Here is a 14843-nt window from a genome sequence, read left to right on the forward strand (position 1 = left end):
TAATTTTAATTTTATTAACATGTGAATAATTTTAAAGAGAAAATAAAACATCTCTCCAATCTACAAATAAGGAAAGAGATCTAATCTCTTTCTTTAATCTTTTGTAAATCTTTTACAAGAGAGATATTTTAATTTTAATTCTCTTTTAAAATAAATCTTCCACATAATAATAAACATTAAAATTAAATTTTCTTTTTAATTAATTATGGCCGGCCCTACTAGCTTGGGTTCAAGCTAGGGCCAACCATGCTTAGGCCGGCCCTAGCTTGGTTCCCAAGCTAGCTTGCCGGCCCCTTTAGGTGGGTATAGAAGGTGGGTATATGTGGGTATAGTACTCTATAAATAAGAGGCTATGATAGGGACCGAGAGGAGGAATTGGTTTGGTCTCCCGATAAAATTAAGCATCCCATGTTCGCCCGAACACACAACTTAATTTTATCAATGATAATTCATTCCACTAGAGAACTATCATTGAACTACCGCACCAATCCCAAATTACATTTTGGGCTCCTTCTTATTATGAGTGTGTTAGTCTCCGTGTTTAAGATATCGAATGTCCACTAATTAAGTGAGTTACTGACAACTCATTTAATTAATATCTAAGTCCAAGAGTAGTACCACTCAACCTTATTATCATGTCGGACTAAATCCACCTGCAGGGTTTAACATGACAATCTTTATGAGCTCCTCTTGAGGACATTATCAACCTAGTATCACTAGGACACAGTTTCCTTCTATAATCAACAACACACACTATGAGTGATATCATTTCCCAATTTATCGGGTTTATTGATTCATCGAACTAAATCTCACCCATTGATAAATTAAAGAAATAAATATCAAACATATGTGCTTGTTATTATATTAGGATTAAGAGCACACACTTCCATAATAACTGAGGTCTTTGTTCCTTTATAAAGTCAGTATAAAAGGAACGACCTCAAATGGTCCTACTCAATACACTCTGAGTGTACTAGTGTAATTATATAGTCAAGATAAACTAATACCTAATTACACTACGATCTTCTAATGGTTTGTTCCTTTCCATTCTGGTCGTGAGCTACTGTTTATAATTTATAAGGTACTGATAACATCATCTTCTGTATGTGACACCACATACTATGTTATCTACAATATAAATTAAATGAACAACTACAAACAAATGTAGATAATTAGACCAAATGTGATTCTTTATTCATAATGAATGTTTACAAAGCTTAGGCTTTCAGTATACACTCCAACAATCTCCCACTTATACTAATGACTAAGCTGCCATATCTTCTACCATACATCTGATTCCCATTCCCTCCACATGCCGATCGAAAGCTTTCGCCGGAAGGGCCTTAGTGAAAGGATCTGCCAGGTTATCCGCTGATGCAATCTTGGCGATGACAACTTCTCCTCGCTTCACAATATCTCGTATCAGGTGGTACTTGCGCTCTATATGTTTACTCGCCTTATGAGCTCGTGGTTCCTTCGAGTTTGCAACTGCACCGCTATTATCACAATAAATTGTGATGATCTTGGGCAAACCAGGAATCACATCTAAGTCCATTAGAAAGTTCCTGAGCCATACTGCTTCTTTAGCTGCCTCAGAGGCTGCTACATACTCAGCTTCCATGGTTGAGTCCGAAACGCATTTCTGCTTAACACTCCTCCATGAAATGGCTCCACCTCCTAAAGTAAACACATAGCCTGATGTAGACTTACTGTTATCCCTATCTGATTGGAAATCTGAATCCGTGTAACCCACAGGGAGCAAATCATCTGCTTGGTAAACTAGCATATAATCCCTAGTCCTTCTCAGGTACTTTAATATATGCTTTACCGCAGTCCAATGTCCTTGTCCAGGGTTACTTTGATATCTGCTGACCATGCCTACGGTAAAACAGATATCAGGTCTCGTACATAGCATTGCATACATTAGGCTTCCTACAGCCGAAGCATAAGGAACTGCTTTCATGTCCTCTATCTCTTTTGATGTCTTTGGAGACATCTCTTTAGATAGAGCTACTCCATGTCTAAAAGGTAAGAAACCTTTCTTGGAGTCTTGCATGCTAAAACGAGCAAGGATTGTATCTATATATGAAGCTTGGGATAGACACAACATTCTTTTCTTGCGATCCCTTATAACTTTGATCCCAAGAATGTGTGCACATTCTCCTAAGTCCTTCATATCAAATTGTTTGGACAATCATACCCTTACGTCTGATAATACCTTGACATTGTTGCCAATTAACAAAATATCATCTACGTATAGTACAAGAAATACCACCACGTTTCCGTTACACTTCTTATATACACAAGACTCATCCGGACTTTGAATAAATCCATATGGTGGATTACTTCATTAAACCGGATGTTCCAAGACCTTGAAGCTTGCTTCATCCATAAATGGACCGATTGAGCTTGCATACTAGATGCTCTTTGCCTTTTCAATAAATCCTTCGGTTGCTTCATATGGATGTTCTCTTCAAGACTTCCATTAAGGAAAGTCTTGACATCCATTTGCCAAATCTCATAATCCATATGAGCGAATGGATAAGAGTATCCGGATAGACTTAAGCATGCTGGGGAAAAGGTTTCCTCATAATCGATTCCCTCTTTCGAGTGTACCCTTTCGCAACAAGCCTAGCTTTGAAGGTTTCTACCTTCCGTCATCCCTCTTTTCCTTTTGTAGATCCACTTGCATCCAATGGTTTTACACCATGGTGGTTCTACAAGCTCCCGACCTTATTAGAGTACATGGACTCTATTTGAATTCATTGCCTTTTGCCAAGATCTTGCATCTATATCTTGGAGTGCTTCGTCATATATCGGGGATCGGGTTCATGTTTACCCGGATCAAGTCCAAGACTCTCCCAAAACATGAATCTTTCAGTCGCCTCACAACCCTCCCACTACGACGAGGCACTATCTGTGGTTGTGTATCGTGTGTGACACGTGTTGCGGTCTCTTGTGGTACTTCATCTTGTCTTGTTGCTGAAGTAGACATGTCCTCTCTAAGTTCTTCTAAAACAACTTTACTCTGGGCTTGTGATCCATTATATAGTCTTCTTTTAAAAGCGGACATTGGTGCTAACAATGACCTTCGGTCTTTAGGACTATAAAATAAACCACCTTCGTTCCTTTGGGATATCCTACAAACACGCGAACTTCGTACGAGATTCTAACTTATCTGGTTTCAGCACATGTGCTGGACTACCCCAAATCCGAATATGTCTTAGACCGGGTTTTCGCCCATTCCACAATTCTATGGGAGTAGAAGAAACGATTTAGAAGGTACTAAGTTCGAACGTATACTGCTGTTTCCCGAGCATATCCCCAAAACGAATTTGGTAATTCTGAATAACTCATCATCGATCTAATCATTTCCATAAGAGTCCTCTTCCTTCGTTCTGCTACACCTGTTGGGGTGTTCCAGTGCGGACAATTGGGATTGAATCCCTCGATAAGTAATTCCTAAACTCTCCTAAGAGGTATTCGCCACCACGATCGATCGTAGTGTCTTGATACTTTTACCTAATCGTTTCTCCACATCGACCTTGTATTCTTTGAACTTGTCAAAGCACTCGGACTTCTGACGCATTAGGTAAATGTATCCATATCTTGAATAATCGTCTATGAAAGAGACAAAATATTCAAAACCTCCTCTTGCCAGACGGACATAGGACCACACAAATCAGAGTGAACCAACTCTAACACTTCTTTGGCTCTATACCCCTTGGCCTTGAACGGCCTCTTGGTCATTTTACCTTCTAAGCAAGATTCACAAGTTGGAAAATTTTCCAACTCTAATGAACTCAAAAGTCCATCGGCTATAAGCCTCTGAATCCTACTTAAATTAATATGACCAAGTCTTAGATGCCAAAGATATGCTTGGTTCATTTCTGAAGATTCTTTTCTCTTATTAGAATTAGAAGATGAGTTATAAATTTTCATGTTTTGCTTTGTGGAAGAAATTGAATTTAAAATATACAAATTGCCAACTAATGCACCAGAACAGATAATCACTTTATTTCTTTTAATAACTACATCGTTACTGAAAGAAACTGAATATCCATCTATAAACAGTTTAGAAACTGAAATTAAATTCTTTCTAAAACTGGGTACATAAAGACAATTTCTTAAAACCAAATTCCTATTTCTACTAAAAGATAAGTAGACGTCTCCCACTGCAACAGCTGCCACCTTAGTAGCATTGCCCATGTAGACGGTAATTTCTCCTTCAGATAGTCGTCGGGTTTCCTGGAACCCCTGCAAGGAATTGCAGACATGATCAGTGGCTCCCGTATCTACACACCAGGTGCTGGTAGATAACACCGCTAAACATGTTTCAACAACTAGAGTATGAGATATACCTTTGTTTTGGTTCCTACGAGGACAGCCTTCCTTCTCCTGCTTACAGATGAAGCACTTGCCCTTCTTCTTCTCAGCTTTAAATCCCGTACACTGAGATTTATTCACTTTCTTTCCTGAATCACTTGTTTCTTCTTCTTCTTTCCTTCGGTTTAGAAGTAGAACCATTTTCAAGATAGTGAATTTGAGCATTGTGACGAAATAATCCTTCAGCTGCTCAAAGAGTTCCGCTAATGAATAAACCCTCTTATTCATATTATAGTTCGAAACTGCTCAAAACTTCTAGGTAGCGTTGGAGAATCATATCGATCCGGGTTTCCCATCAATTTCTCCTCCAAGGATCGGTCTCATTCGGATAAGCCATCATCTTTAGGATATGATCCCTTACAGGAGTACCCTCTTGCATGGTGGTCATTATCTTTCTCATGGCTTCTTGCCTAGAAGCCCTATCTTGATGACCAAAGAGTTCCTTGAGATTGTTCATAATATCATAGGCTGTTGGTAAATCTTGATGCTGATGTTGCAATACATTTGACATTGAAGCCAAAATGTAACACCGCGTCATCTCATCTGCGTTTACCCATTTCCTATGATATTCAATCTCCTCTTGGGTAGATTCACCAGTGGGTGCATCAGGGCAATGTTTAGCTTTCAGCAGTAAGAACAATGTCCAGGTTTCTTTTCCAATCTATGTAGTTTGGTCCAGTAAGTCTATTCTGTTGAAGTATGATGGACAGTGGGTTGAAAGACATCCTAAGAATCACAAATAACTTTTGGTCAGAACTCTAAATTTAGAATAATATTGATTCCTCAAACAATACTATTTTAAATTAACCAACACCTCAAAACACCGTGAATTTTGTATGCCACGTTAGTGTGGACGTATACAAATTCAACATTTGTAAAAGGAGGGTTTTAACCCATTAATTTTATTATCTTGTCAACCTAACTTTTTGACAAATAAAAATAATAGTTGGTATCATTTGGTCACACAAATAATAGCAGTGACTCCGTTGGGGAGGATACTATTAGATGTGTCTAAGTGTATACCATTACTTGACACTAAGTCCATTAATAAGATTATGCCCCTTCCGTTGGGGAAGATCACACGCCTTTAAACTTCGGTCATCCAAAAATAGGAAGAGAGGGAGATCATGATGATGAAGGCCGAGCCACACCAAGAAACAAAACCAGTAATGGAGACCATGGGATTTATTTAAAAATCCCTCTCCCACTTAGTTATTTATAAATGAGGAATTTTAACTATGCTAGCCTACTTAAAATTTGTAAACTAACATGCACACACAGCACAATATAAAAGCAATAAATAGAAAATTTAATTTTCAACTATTATGGCTTTTATCTCTAATTGTCCTCCGTGTGTTGTCATCCCAAGCTGCTGTCATATTTGGCCACCGCCTCCGGGTCTAGCTGTCGCATCCATCTTGCTCCTAGTTCCGCTGCGCCTCTGGTCCTTAGAAGGTTCCACGCTTTGCAAGATTCGATCCGCGACATAAATAGAATTTTACATTTTTGATCCTATATTCCATAAAAGAAATGTACATGTATCTAGATCAAAAATAAAATCCTAATAAAAACTAAATACAGCTCCTGCTGTATTTTAATACAATCATGCACACACATTAAATGCCCTTGACATGTCCAAGGGTCCAATCACACACATAATAACTAAAAGCCATAATAGTTGGATCCTGCATCCACAAAGTTAGCACATCCTACTATTATCCTGCCTAAATTATGTATGACATGTGCATAATTAAACTAAATACCAAATACACAGAGGCAAAACCCTAGCTCTGATACCAATTGTTGGTTGCTACTCGGAAAACCTATAGGTTCCACTGTACAAAAATTTTGTACAAAGATCTGAACCTTTTCCTAGCTACCATGTGTTCTTTTAAATTAAATTTTGGATCGCCTGCGGAACTTAACACGTTTGATCCAAAACTTAATCTATTTATTCTTTTAGGTTTTGACTTGGATCTCCTGCGGAACTTAACACGTTCGACCCAAGTCTCCTTAAGTTATTAATTCCATTAAATATTAATTTCCATAAAAGGTTCCCAGTACTGACGTGGCGAGGCACATGGCCTTCTTGGATATGGGAGCAACCACCACCGACTAGACAAAACCTTTAATAGAAAGCTAATATTTAATTTCCTAAAATAACTTTTGGTTAACCAAAGAGAACAATCAAATCACAAGGAAAAGAAAGAAACAAAAGAACACAACTTCGAAAAAACATATTCGAAATACTAGAACGTAAGCCTCTTGTATTTGGTATTATTTCCATAAATAACTAGCATGATGCGGAAATAGAAATTACTAGTTATACCTTGTAGAAAAACCTCTTGATCTTCTACCGTATTCCTCTTCTAACCTCGGACGTTGTGTGGCAACGATCTTCCAAGATGAGAAACCACCAACCACCTTCTTCTCCTCCAAGCAAGGTTCGCCACAAAAGAAAAGCTTTACCAAGGAGAAAACCAAAATACTAACCAAGCTCCAAGAGATGCTAGCTTTCTCTCCTTCTTCTTCTTCTTCTCCGAGTAGTATCCGGCCACCACAAGAACTCCAAGGGAGAGGGAGAGGTTCGGCCACCACAAGAGGAAGAGAAGGAGATGGTGGCCGGCCACACCAAGGAACAAAAGAGGGAGAGGAATAATAGATGTTGTATCTTGTGAAGGCACCCTCACCCCTTCTTTTATATTCCTTGGCCTAGGTAAATTAGGAAATTTAATTACAATAAATTTTCCTTAATTTCCTTGACATGATTTAATTGAGAAAAATAAAATAATATTTCCCCAATTAAACAATGATGGTCGGCCAAATCAATAGGAAGCAAATTGGACAAGTTTCAATCAACAATTAAAACTTTCCTTATTTGTTTCCGGAAATTTTAAAAAATAAAATTTCTCTTTAAAATCTCTTCATGGTTAATAAAAGGAAATATCTATAATTTTAATTTTATTAACATGTGAATAATTTTAAAGAGAAAATAAAACATCTCTCCAATCTACAAATAAGGAAAGAGATCTAATCTCTTTCTTTAATCTTTTGTAAATCTTTTACAAGAGAGATATTTTAATTTTAATTCTCTTTTAAAATAAATCTTCCACATAATAATAAACATTAAAATTAAATTTTCTTTTTAATTAATTATGGCCGGCCCTACTAGCTTGGGTTCAAGCTAGGGCCGGCCACCTTAAACCCAAGCTTAGGCCGGCCCTAGCTTGGTTCCCAAGCTAGCTTGGTCGGCCCCCTTTAGGTGGGTATAGAAGGTGGGTATATGTGGGTATAGTACTCTATAAATAAGAGGCTACGATAGGGACCGAGAGGAGGAATTGGTTTTGGTCTCCCGATAAAATTAAGCATCCCATGTTCGCCCCGAACACACAACTTAATTTTATCAATGATAATTCATTCCACTAGAGAACTATCATTGAACTACCGCACCAATCCCAAATTACATTTTTGGGCTCCTTCTTATTATGAGTGTGTTAGTCTCCCTGTGTTTAAGATATCGAATGTCCACTAATTAAGTGAGTTACTGACAACTCATTTAATTAATATCTAAGTCCAAGAGTAGTACCACTCAACCTTATTATCATGTCGGACTAAATCCACCTGCAGGGTTTAACATGACAATCTTTATGAGCTCCTCTTGAGGACATTATCAACCTAGTATCACTAGGACACAGTTTCCTTCTATAATCAACAACACACACTATGAGTGATATCATTTCCCAATTTATCGGGTTTATTGATTCATCGAACTAAATCTCACCCATTGATAAATTAAAGAAATAAATATCAAACATATGTGCTTGTTATTATATTAGGATTAAGAGCACACACTTCCATAATAACTGAGGTCTTTGTTCCTTTATAAAGTCAGTATAAAAGGAACGACCTCAAATGGTCCTACTCAATACACTCTGAGTGTACTAGTATAATTATATAGTCAAGATAAACTAATACCTAATTATACTACGACCTTCTAATGGTTTGTTCCTTTCCATTCTGGTCGTGAGCTACTGTTTATAATTTATAAGGTACTGATAACATCATCTTCTGTATGTGACACCACATACTATGTTATCTACAATATAAATTAAATGAACAACTACAAACAAATGTAGATAATTAGACCAAATGTGATTCTTTATTCATAATGAATGTTTACAAAGCTTAGGATTTCAATATACACTCCAACAGAACGGACGCAACACCGCGCGAGAGGAGACGCAGACGTGACACCGCGCGTGAGGAGACGCGGACGCGTTTCCTCGCTAGCGAAGCAGTGCTTCGTACCTCCTCAGAGTGAATAAAAGGGGACAAGCAGTGCCTCTATTCTTCACTCAATCTTCCTTCTTCTCCCTTCTCTGTGCGATACATTCTGCACAGCACCTCCTCTATTTTTCTTTTCGAGTTCGAGTCTTTCTGCGCCTTTGTTGTGTCCTGAGGCTTGGTCTTTCGGCGATCTGAGGTTGGGTCTGAGTGTCGCGTCCGTTTTGGAGTGCACCTACGGACAAGACGAGCGGTTGTCGGATCTTGGGGGAATTTTGCCGGGGAGCCTTTGCACCGTGAGGCGACAATAAATTCTCTAAGGACAGTCGGCGTGCCGACGCTTCAACCGGATAACTATATTCTAAACCCGACTACTTTATTTATCTGTCTATTGCATGCTATTCTTGTCAATATAATACTGCTGTTTTTATTGCTTTATTTACAACACCTAGTGTGAGTCAACAAAAGGGACCAAATCTGATAGCCGTTAGTTATCATTCACTAAGCACTATGTATTTGGAGGGAAGCATCTAGGAGACCGGATTTAATAATCTTATAACCGTCTTTCCATTTATCGTGCAACACATGTTATGGAGTATTTACAGGGAAACGATTCTAAATAATGGGGTGTAGGAATGATAACGGGGTGGGTTCGGGCTAAATTTGGCCAATCCCAGAATTCGTCCTACCAAAAAAAATAAACCAGAATCCAGACTCATCCCGTCTACTTTTTCAACTCCCCCCGACCCGAACCCCCTGAAAACCAGGTGATTCGGGTATATATATCTTACTATTTTATTAAAAATCTCCCCCTTTACTAACTAACTTTGGTGAAACCTAAAATGAATTTATGTTACTGTCCTTTTTTCTATTCACACTAAAAATAATTGCAAAGTTTATTAGTAATTCCACAAGAAAAACAATCAGTGATCTAGAGTTCGAGACTCAGCTACAACGTATTATTATGAATTTTTCTCATCATTAATTTTCTCTGGTTGTTTTATATAAAAAATTATAGTTCTCTTTAGTCCCACATCTTAAAATTGATAACACTATGATCAAAAAAGTTTCTATAAATATTTTAGGCCGACGATGTTAAAAAATATACTTTTCTTAGTTTCTTTTACTAAGATAAGTATAATATTAAATTAAAATAATTTTTTACATAAGGAAGCCCGTTACAGTAGTTTATTGCTGGGATTCTCTAGCATCACCCTTGCATTATTACACTTGATCCGGCGGTAAGAATGGAGGGCCCACCCTCTGAAGGGTCCCAGCCTAAGGACGGATGGAAGGCTGGTCAAATGGGTAATGGTCCGAGCGGAGCTAGAAATAACTCATCCATGGGCTTGGGTTTCCGACGCCAAGGCAGGAGGATCGAATGGCCGAGCGGGATCTCCCGCTCGGCCGGGATCAAAGGGCCGAGCGGGTGGTCCGTTCGGCCGAGATAAGGGCGAGGGTACAGAGGTAGCCGAGCGGCCTATCGCTTGTCTCGGGATATGGGATGTCATAGAGGGCATGTCTGATGATTAGGCCGTACACAAGATTGCACGATGGAAGATCTCGCCGTCACATCAAGGAGAGGTGGATACAGTAGCAGTATGGCCTCATGTATGCTTTTCTGACAGGCCCATACTTGGGTATGGTCTAAAGCAGATGACTGCTTCGATTGACGTGCCTGGGCTCTTTCGATAGTTCTATATAAGGTCTCCATTTCTTCACCAGAGGTACACGAGTCTTCTACTTAAAAGCCACTCCTTTGCTATTTCCTCGCCTGACTTGAGCGTCGGAGGGCCGTCGCCGGGACACCCCTCCCGGCTCGGTTTTGTTGCAGGTTCGCCGGAGCACCTGAGGATCCAGCAGAGAGCGCCACGTCCCCAGCGTTCGTTGACCCCTGGTTCGGACAGGATCAACACTATTGCATGGGGTCTGACGAATCTTATTCAAATAATTAATTTTTGGTTCTGAACGTAAGGGTGACACTAGAAAATCCAAATAATTTAGATTTTCAAAGACCCAAATAATTTATATATTATTATATTACACACGCAACGCGTGTACACGATCACACTAGTATATATATATATATATATATATATCTCGGGGCGGGTTCATTTAAACAAGTTAATTAATCACGTTTGTTTGCTTGGTAATGTACTTAGAAGCAGACTTGCTGAATCCTCAGCTCTGCTCCTCGAATTCCGTATCTGTTCATGTTGCTTGGTTCGTTGTTAGGTGTGATTAGAGTTGGATTCAGATAATTTACAACGTAAGCTACAATTCCTTTTCCCCTAAAACTCTATATATCAAATAAAAAACATAGAACTTTATTTAAACAAGATGACGAAATGGTAGAAACCGTAAAGAGTCGACAAACCTTGTAATCTCTTTAAGTTCCTGGAGAAGAAAGAACATCAAATATGATGAAGGCGACAACAGAAACTACGTGACTTTGTATATATACAAATGCACTGCGACAAAAGAATTGTCTCTGATAAATTCTGATTTTAGAACCCAAATTTGACTATGAATTTTCTCTTAATGTTCATTCCTGATTTTAGCCCCCAAGTTTGACCAATACAAATCATCGAATTAAATTGGAAAACAATTTCTTGCATGCTTTAATTATATGTTTGTTTGTATGCTTTCAGATTTTGTCCACTAAATAATGAAACATTATATAAATTTATTTTTCAGTTTTTGTTCACGCAAATTCAATTGTTTATTTGGTAAACCGAATTGAAAACTTTAAATCTCAGATGTTTATGATTTCCACATTCAAGAAATTAGTTGAACTTTGATATATTAAACGTTTTTTTTTATTAAAAAAAAAGAGCAACAAAATACAATTTTTCTTTGAAATTACATAAAACAACTCCCCTGGATACTCCTCTAGCAACCACTAAACCACACAATTATTAATACAAAATTCACCTCTCACTTCAAAGTTTGAAGCAACATTAATTAATCAAAAGTGCCTAATTGGATCCTCCCAAGTCAAAGCAGACAGCCATTAATTTGCTGCTTAATGACAACTACCAGCATTTTTTTTATATGTAACTAATTATTTCTGAATGAAAATACTGAAATTAAGATGCTAAATTGTGCCTCTGAAACCAGAATGTGAATTACACAGCCAAATCATGAAGAATAAGCAAATTTATGGGCATTCATGCTGCTTAATTACACAATAATGTCTAATTGTAGCAATTAATGGAAATGAACAAATAACAAGCTGCAGTAGAAGTAAAGAAGAAGGAAAAGAAAAGAAAAAAAACAATTGCCTGGCTTTCCCATGTATGCTATGAACTCTTCATATAAAACCCATCTCTCATTGAAACCATAACTTCACATCCCCCTCCATCTTCAAGCAGAGAGGAAAGAAAAGAGAAGCTACGAAGAAGAAGAAGAGGAGGTAGAAGAAGAGGAGGCTACATTGTTTAAAAGAGAAGAGATTAATTATCTTTTATTAACTGAGATTATTTTATATGCCAAGAAACACATAGGAGAAAAACATGGAGGTATTAGAGAAAGGAAGGGTGTTCCCAAGAAGATGACAGATGGTTCTTGTTGACTGCACTGCCCTGCACTGAACCAGGAGGGGACCCTAAACACCTTCTCTCTCTTTCTCTCTCTCTTTCAAAATACCTTTACTTCCTCTATGCACTTGAATACTTGATGAACTAATTCGCTTGCTTAGTTAATTTCCTGTAGTGCAGTAACGACTTCATCTCTGGTTTGTCTTGCCATGCACGGCACGGGTGCAAGCGACAATGGCGCCGAGACCATGGCATCTCTGGTTTGATCAGTAGTGTTGTCACTGAGAACTGAAGAGAATTGGAGCACCATTAGAGGGATGAGACGAGAGAAAAGCGTCTGGTAAGATTTTAGGTTAAGAGATGTTCCAATCAAATTAATACCCTGGATTCAGGGGCAAAGCTAGGATATTCGTTCAGTGTAGGCAAATTGCGGCTACCGCTAGCGAACATGTTGCAGAGGACGTCTCCCTCGGTCTAGTTCCAATGACAAGCCTGATAGTAATGCCAAGATAGCTCGAGGCCTTTGCCACTCGTGAGCCGTGCTCGCAAGCAACAAGGAATGCCTCTAGGATGAGATGAGCATAAACAACAAAGAAATAATCCTTGAAGATGAGTTGTAAATAAGGTCCATTATCGCATAAGTGATACTGATATGAGTACTATTTCTTAATGATATATAATTTTTGATGCCCTGCACTAGGTTGACATTAGTTGTAAAATGAACACATTTGTAGTAAAGCAAACAATTGAATTGTTGTTTTAATTAGCAAGTTTATTCTAATCAGTTATTTTATCGCTTTATTAAATTGTTCTCCTTGATTTCAAGATCAATCTTCACCAAATTAACAATGCTTCAAGATAAATTGGTATTCTCATAGACTCGTTTGAAAAAGTTAGGGAATGAATTGAAGTTATTAAGTATCCTTTTTTATGCTCTTTTATTGATTTCTTTTTTATTGTTGATCTGAACAAATAAGAAATGTGGTCAGATAAAGATTGACTGTTAGTTCAGTGAATAAGGAACCTATTGAGAGCTCTTAATAAAATTTTCTGTGAAATGATTTAATTTACTAGTAGCATTTTTTTTTTGTCCGGAGGCCTAATGCGGGCACCTACCCACTGTGCCTGTGTTGGCTCTGTCCATACAATGGTTAAGCCACTAGTCAAATAACATGTTGACATATATTTTTTTCGGATATCATCGGTGGTTGAGATAAATGAGAGTTAGACTGACATCGAAAAATCTCGATAAATTATCCCGACATTCAAATTAAGGTTTAGTTAAGGTGATATGCGAGAAGAAATAGATGGAGAAGAAGAGCACTTGGTCTAGGGTTTTGAATTGAGGATCCCTTTTCATTACATTTGTGAGTGTTTATATAACTATCAGGAGAGTATCTCCACGTCAACTGCTACATAGCGTGTTCCTCCATCTTCCTAGTGTGAGTCAACAAAAGGGACCAAATCTGATAGCCGTTAGTTATCATTCACTAAGCACTATGTATTTGGAGGGAAGCATCTAGGAGACCGGATTTAATAATCTTATAATCGTCTTTTCATTTATCGAGCAACACATGTTATGGAGTATTTACAGGGAAACGATTCTAAATAATGGGGTGTAGGAATGATAACGGAGTGGATTCGGGCTAAATTTGGCCAATCCCAGAATCCGTCCTACCAAAAAAAAAAAAAACTAGAATCCAGACTCATCCCGTCTACTTTTTCAACTCACCCCGACCCGAACCCCTTGAAAACCAGGCGATTCGGGTATATATATCTTACTATTTTATTAAAAATCTCCCCCTTTACTAACTAACTTTGGTGAAACCTAAAATGAATTTATGTTACTGTCCTTTTTTCTATTCACACTAAAAATAATTGCAAAGTTTATTAGTAATTCCACAAGAGAAACAATCACTCAGCTACAACGTATTATTATGAATTTTTCTCATCATTAATTTTTTCTGCTTGTTTTATATAAAAAAATTATAGTTCTCTTTAGCTCCACATCTTAAAATTGATAACACTATGATCAAAAAAGTTTCTATAAATATTTTAGGCCGACGATGTTAAAAAATATACTTTTCTTAGTTTCTTTTACTAAGATAAGTATAATATTAAATTAAAATAATTTTTTACATAAGGAAGCCCGTTACAGTAGTTTATTGCTGGGATTCTCTAGCATCACCCTTGCATTTTTACACTATTGCATGGGGTCTAACGAATCTTATTCAAATAATTAATTTTTGGTTCTGAACGTAAGGGTGACACTAGAAAATCCAAATAATTTAGATTTCCAAAGACCCAAATAATTTATATATTATTATATTACACACGCAACGCGTGTACATGATCACACTAGTATATATATATATATATATATATATATATATACATACATACAGTATTGATACTGTGCGAGACTGTGCGCGTCGCGCACAATATCAGTGTTTTTTTTATTTTTTTATTTTTTTTATTTTTAAATTAAAAAATAATTAAAAAATTTCTTTACGATTTTATTTATAGGGTTCAGGCTTTGGGTATAGTGTTAAAGCTATTTTTTTTTAGATTTTACCTATAGGGTTTAGGCTTTCTAATTAGGTTATAGTGTTTGGTTTTAAAATAAAATTAAAA

Source organism: Zingiber officinale, chromosome 11A (assembly GCF_018446385.1).
Source record: "Zingiber officinale cultivar Zhangliang chromosome 11A, Zo_v1.1, whole genome shotgun sequence".
NCBI classification, from domain to species: Eukaryota; Viridiplantae; Streptophyta; class Magnoliopsida; order Zingiberales; family Zingiberaceae; genus Zingiber; species Zingiber officinale.